The sequence below is a fragment of the Brassica napus genome (assembly GCF_020379485.1).
Source record: "Brassica napus cultivar Da-Ae chromosome A5 unlocalized genomic scaffold, Da-Ae chrA05_Random_10, whole genome shotgun sequence".
In the NCBI taxonomy this organism is placed as follows: Eukaryota; Viridiplantae; Streptophyta; class Magnoliopsida; order Brassicales; family Brassicaceae; genus Brassica; species Brassica napus.
The window spans coordinates 23,167-29,999 of record NW_026014004.1 but is presented as its reverse complement, the minus strand read 5'-3'; the positions used below and the strand labels follow the sequence as shown (position 1 = coordinate 29,999).

General features: G+C 33.1%; 1 pseudogene; it reads right to left on the bottom strand.

The window, feature by feature from the left end:
* Positions 1-45: 45 nt before the first annotated feature.
* On the bottom strand, positions 46-2,571 carry LOC125594202 (annotated as a pseudogene).
* Positions 2,572-6,833: the final 4,262 nt, after the last annotated feature.

The window sequence follows — 6,833 nt, the reverse complement described above, 5'->3', positions numbered from 1 at the left end:
CTTGACACATGCTTATAATAACCTCTGAGGAAAATGCAAAGTTACCTTGAGTTGCTGTTGGAGCAAACACTTGATTAAACTGGAAAGTTTTTCTTGCATCTTTTTGAGGCTTTGATGGATCCATAACAAACAAAGAGCCATCTTTTTCCTATTAGTCTATTACACCTTTCATTTCACTGGTGAAGATCGGTCTGACTCTGCAGAACACTCTTATATTTCCTGCAGGATATTAGAAATGGCATTAGGACATTTATGAAAATACAAACCTGTGTTAACTATTTTTTACCTTTAAGATCTTGCACCATGTTATATAACTTTCTGTTCTCTTCCACTTCTCTTCCACTTTGTATCCTTGAGCTGCTGATGACATGACATCTTTCTTGCATCTGATCCCTGTGCATAAGAAAACATATCCCAGAATGTTGGATTTAAACCAGAAAAATGAAAAAACAAGTACAGACAGTTTATTCAGAAAACAAACTAAAACCTAGTTCCATCAGATCTCTTTGCTGATGATGGCCTGAAATTCCTTAAAATCCTGCTTCGTTTGTATGATGAACAAAGTCTTGAGAACCTATAAAGATACAAGAGAGCATGCCTGAATTAAAATTCATCTTGCAGAACCTACAGATAGGTGAATTAGTTGAGAGTCTTGATAAGGTTGTTGGAGGAAAAAAGAATTAGCTGTATTCAAAATCGCAAGCGACAAATTGTTGCTACTTCGCTAAATTTTACTTGTACCTGCAAGCTTTTCTTGTGTTTTAGTCAGTAAACGCTTATATGTTGTAACGCTGTCTTGTGTAGCAGACTTGTGCGGCACTGAGAAAAACATATCCAGCAATTTTTAGTGTAACTTAAATCAAAGAGCAAGAATTTCAGTTAACGAAGGCTATAACTTGTGAAACATCATACATAGCATTAATCAAAACTTGGATGGAAAAACATGGAGATGACGGTGAAACAGATACTATATTTATTCTTGTTCGTGTTACTGGTATAAAGAGAAAAGAATAAAGAAACATACCTTGTCATCTTCATTGACAGGTAACTCCTCCAGAGGCATAGGTCTTACGTCTGATGTTTCGGGGTGCCTTCTTAAGGAAATTCTTGAAGATTGATTGAAGCTGTTCATAACATTGGGCACATATTTCAACAGTGTCAGACTAATCTATCAAAGCAGGTGGACATATCACTTGTCAGACTAATATTCAACGCAAAAAGCTTCAAGTAACAAGTCTTATTTAACTGAAGAAGGCAACAAATGGCCACTGAGATATTGAATACAGGTAGATTCATTTATAGTATCCAACAAGTTATCAAGACTTCAACATGAACACTCACCTCTGGGAATCTTGAGATGATTTTCTGGAAATTTACTGTAGAGTTCTGCAATTCAAAGAATTGAACCAAGTTAGTCTGAGTGTTAACAGTATTAAGAGTTGAACAAATGCATAGTACGTGAGGCAGAATATTTCAACTTACCTCGCTGCCATTCTCAAGTGAGATAAGATTCTCATCAATATTTTCCTTGGAGTTAAAAATGTGATCTGCCACCAACTTGGCTATCACTGTAAACATCAAAATTATACATTCAAGATAAATCAAGTAGAGTGTAAATAGTTTTCTATCAATGATGTGGCCGAAAAGGAACATGTTACAGTCTCTACACGTGACTATACATAAGAGAGAAACGAAGGATCATACCTTTGAGTTGATCAGATTCACCATCTGCACAATCGTTTCTCTCCAACTGCCTAGACGCTTTGGAAGCACTAACCGGAAGAACCTTAGTTGCAGAGAGCTGAAACGTCGGCGTTTTGACGTGCTTGTAACCACTGCTAGTCATCTTGCACTCATGATACCCCTTGAGTCCCAAGATACAGTCCACAACTTTGCTCACTGATCCAGCCTCAAGATTATCCTGTGTCATCCACACCTCATGTTAAACCACCAAACATAAGAAAAAGATTCTCCAAGTCCCAAAGTGTTTACCTTTTCGAGATCAGAAGCTTCGAATCCAGGAAGCCTCAACTGCTCCAACGCCACAAGAAAGTTCCTAACGTTCTCAAAATACTGATAAGCTTGAGGAAGCTGGTACTCTCTGTTAAACGACTGCAGATGCGAGTAGCTCTCCACAACCTTTACGTTTTAAACAAAATTAAAAAATGTGATTGAAGTCTAAACTCGAAATACAAAAAAAAAAGATTATTTTATAACCTTGGAGACGGCTCCTGGGTGAATCTTGTTGATAGCATTGCAAAGAATCAAACCGTTTCTCAAGCAAGAAACAAACTCTTTCTCCGACGGCTGATCCGAGATACCGAGTTTACCCACTATCGATTGAAGCCATTGCACCGCTTGAAACCGCCTCGACGCTGCAAAGAAAGCAAATCAAATCACAATCGAATAAAAAAAATAGAAACTTTTCTCCGATATTTTTGTTTACGAACCTGCTTCTTCGGCTCTTCTTGACGCCAAATGAAACTCGTGCAACCCAGTGGTTATCGCGCTTGCCATTAGAATCGGAGATTGTGTTTGATTCAAACCCTAGAAAAGAAAATTGAAGGGAAGTGAGATGCGAGATCAAACGAAATCGTCGTCGTCTTCTGCTTGCTTGTGTGTTTCTTTGGGGTTGAATCGGATATTTAGGAATCTAGCAAAATTGTAACGTTAACTACTGTGTTTTGAATTCAAAAAGCTTATGAACTAATCCTGACCGTCCATTCCCTATTGTTTCAACGGCCTCGAAGATGGTAAAGCACTTTTTTATTTTTTATTTTAAATTAAATTGGCTCAGATTACAGAATTTGTTTTTCTTTATGCTAAATTCAATTCAAGATAAAATACTTGTAAGTAGTTCTAATAACTCCAAACATGATGTAAAAAAACCTCAAAACACACATAAATGAAAACTTTTTTTTAAATGGAAGTTAAGACTTATAAAAAAGACAATTTGAACTAAATCAGATTTGTTAGTTAATTATGTCTATTTTTGAGAAAAAAACATCATAAGTAACTTATCATCACGATTTTCCTACCAGATACAAGCGAAAAGTATATATATTTGTTGGATCTTCAGAAAGAGACATATATATGTATTAAATGTTTTCTATGGGGTTCACCTATCATTTGTAGAAATTAGAGGGATTAGTTTCAATTTAAACGTCACTAAAAATTGTTTTCAAAAATGTAATGTTCCTGCTTTTGATTTTATTAACATACATGGATGGGCTTTTGTGCTGCGAGTTTTTAATACCAGATAATATATTGAGAAAAAGACTAGAATAGCACTAAACCAAGTTTTTGTTCCCAAAGTAGCACTCAAAGCTCAAAGTCACAAAAATAGGTTTCATTAAAGAGGTAAATATACACTTATACCCCTTGGGTTAATTAATCCAAACCTTAGGGTTTAGAGTTAAGGGGTGGGTTTTGGAATTAGGGTTTAAAATTTTATAAAAATAAATACTAAAATAAAAAATAAAAATTTTAAAAACAGTTTCAAAAAGTATTTTTAATTATAAAAAGAAAATTTGAAAAAAAAATTTAAAAAAAAAAATTTATAAAAAAATTTATAAAATTTCGAATCTGAAAACATGTAATCTGAAACTATAAAAAAAATTATTTTTTTTTTATTTTTTTTATTTTATTTTTTTATTTTTATTTTATTTATTTTTATTTATTTTTGTTTGTTTATTTAATTTTAAACCAAGGGTATTAGGGATATTTTACCCTTTAATGAATGTCATTTTTGTGACTTTCTCCTTCTACTGCTATTTTTGTGACATAAACTTCAAAAGGTGCTATTATTGACAATTGCCCAAATATATTAGCGGTGGTTAATGTAAACTTTCTTAAGATATTAATAATAAATTATTTTTTATCAACAATAATAATTTGTTTGATTATAATTATCAATCTAAGACATATTGGGCCTCGATAATGGAACGAAATCAAATTCTATGGGACAATTGGACCGTTAAACTCGTTTTATGGGCCTTTTGACAAAACCAAAACAAAATTTTATTTCATTGGATTTAATAAAATTTGTGTTTAGTACATTTAAAACAATGCGAATCCACAAGACTTGAGCATGCAGGCCTCGTAGTTGAAAGTAGCTGAGCCTGATAAGTGATAACGCCGTATCCTTTTTCCTTAAACTTCTCAGTCAACCCCTGCATTTTATATTTCATCAAAACACAAACACACCCTATTCTGCACATTGTCTAAGAATGTGATTCAAGCAACGAGAATAGTATTATACCTTTACAGTCAAATAACACTTGCATCAATTAGACAACAAAAAAACCAGAATCAGTATGGCTATTTTACCTTTCTACAGAGGACAAGATAAAAGTAATATGGGCTTAAAACGAACGTATATACTCGATGAAATTGTCATACTCAATAGCCCTATTCCATCCTCCGATTTTTTCAAACTTTGAAACAAGCTGATCCAAAACCACTTGACACACTGAAAACCCAAGGCTCAAGAGTGCATCTCTCAGCTCGTTTGTATCTATTCTCCCACATCATCTGGCTGTGAGGAAATGGAAGAAGCATAGGACGAAACTTGATTTTATATCCACTCGACCCAAAGAGGATGAAAAAGAACAAGAGGAGTAACTTTATATGTTATTTTCTTTTGTTTTTCTTCGTTGCAACATTCACAATGACTTAAAAGTTGATTTTGTATTCAATAATTTTTTTATGATGCCGGAGTTTTGGCAATATGTGTGAATTCAAAGATTTCAGTGTTATATTTTTAATTTTGTGTGTTTTCATAAAGTAAGTTTCAGTTTATTTGTTTTATAATTATTCAATATACAAACTATACAAGAAAAAAATGCCAGAGAAATAAAAAAAATTTGTATACATGTCCTTTTGGAGACAAGCAGAAGGTGATTGATATTATACTTTCCCTTTGAAAGCTTTGAGTGATCAATACATTCTTTTTTTATATATATCGAATTCGCTTTTGAAAGCTTTGAGGAATCAAAACATTTTTTATATACCAATTTCTATTATAAGTCATTACATTTCATGTTTACATGTAACATTATAGGGTTTAAAGTCTAACATTCTAGAATCTGATTAAAAGAGAAGAAAAAGATATAGATGTGACATCGCAAAGAAACTAGATATGACGTGGAGACATGCCTCTGAACATGGACAACCATAGATAATCTTTATAAGCATCTTTGATTATGGCAACAGTCACCCCGGAAAAAAAAGATGCTAAATGACCGTGGAAGCACTTACGACAACTAACACTAATGTCATGGGTCCTGCAAAAAAACATAGTAACACTAATATATATCAAAATTTGTTTTTTCAGATTAACTTAAATTTATTTTTATTGGAGACAGAGGTACTCTAATCATCGATACTTACGAGTCAAAAATATGTCACTCAAGTACCAATAAGAAGTCACAACCGAGTGCTCCATCCTAAAGAAGTTCGTTGCTATTGTCACAGGTTGTTAATCGACTAAACATAAAACAAATCACAAAAAGCTACTTACATGACTAGACTCTAGATATTTGCCAAGCAAATAATTAATTAATTAATTAAACATAAATCTTACAATATATAACTATATAATTTAGTATTACTATTATTTGATTTTCATGCCTCTGTGGAACATAGTTGTTTAGTTACCAACTTGCAAAACATTAACTCAAGCTATTTTCTTTGGGCAATGTTTGAAATTATAAAAAAAATCATTAAGCTTTGTTTCAAAAGGATATTTGAAATAAAAAATTCTTAGTACACTAAGTAAATATGTAGTGTAAGTATTTACACATTTGAGTTGTATAAACCATTCCATCCACACAAAATCAACTAAGAAAATTGCACATGAATAGTGCATTATACTCTTTTGGTCTAACATTAAAAATAGCTTGAAACAGAAACTACCTCCAGACTTTTCTCAATTCCAAGGTAATTTTTGATGGGGAATGTAATGAGCTTAAAAATTGTTAATACCTCCTGTTTAAAAAAGAACGAAATTCCTTGGAAATTTTCTGTGAGTAGGAAGTAAATAAAAAAGAAATATAGGAGTTTGATGTGCCAAATCAAGAAAGTATAGAAGGTTTGAACAAACATTATTCCTATCGATAGTAATGAAACTTTAATTTGTGTCTAAAATTTATAATTTGGTATGAAAACATCTTTTTCTATTACTCTTTGTTTTTCCATGGAATATATAAGATGTGTTAATGAAAGATGTAGAATCCAATACATCACACTTAACAACATATATTCAAAAACCAACACCCTTAAGACCCAAAAACAGAGACCTTGCGATTTTCATCAACTAATAATTCCCTTAATCAATGAATTAGTTAAGGGAATAAGTTAGCTGCAAATGACCTTAAATTTATCTAGATTCTCATTCGTGTACAGTCACAAATCTGTTCCAGGAGAATCATGATGTAAGAAGAGAATCAGGCTGGCCATAAGTAACTTCTTCAGAATCATGCTAAAGAGATTAGAGGCATTAAAAGTGTCACTTTTGTGTACTCTCAGATGCAGTTGTCATTTACCACTTCCAAGTTTCATTATCCTGCCCAGCGTTTTTTGTAACTCAGTCACTTCGTATGAGTGGATCTTGGCTTATACTTGCAGCAAGACTTGAAGAGCAACCTGAAACCTGAAAACACGCTGTTCATGGATCCTAACAGCCCGGCTTAGGGTTGGAGCTGGTTGGAAAGGTGGATGGCTGACCGGCCATGGGATAGCTCAGAGAAAAAGCGAAGCAACAACAAAAAGTCATTGGTTAAGACCTCGATCGACTAACCGTAATTCTCATGTAGGCGTAAAACCGCAAAAAG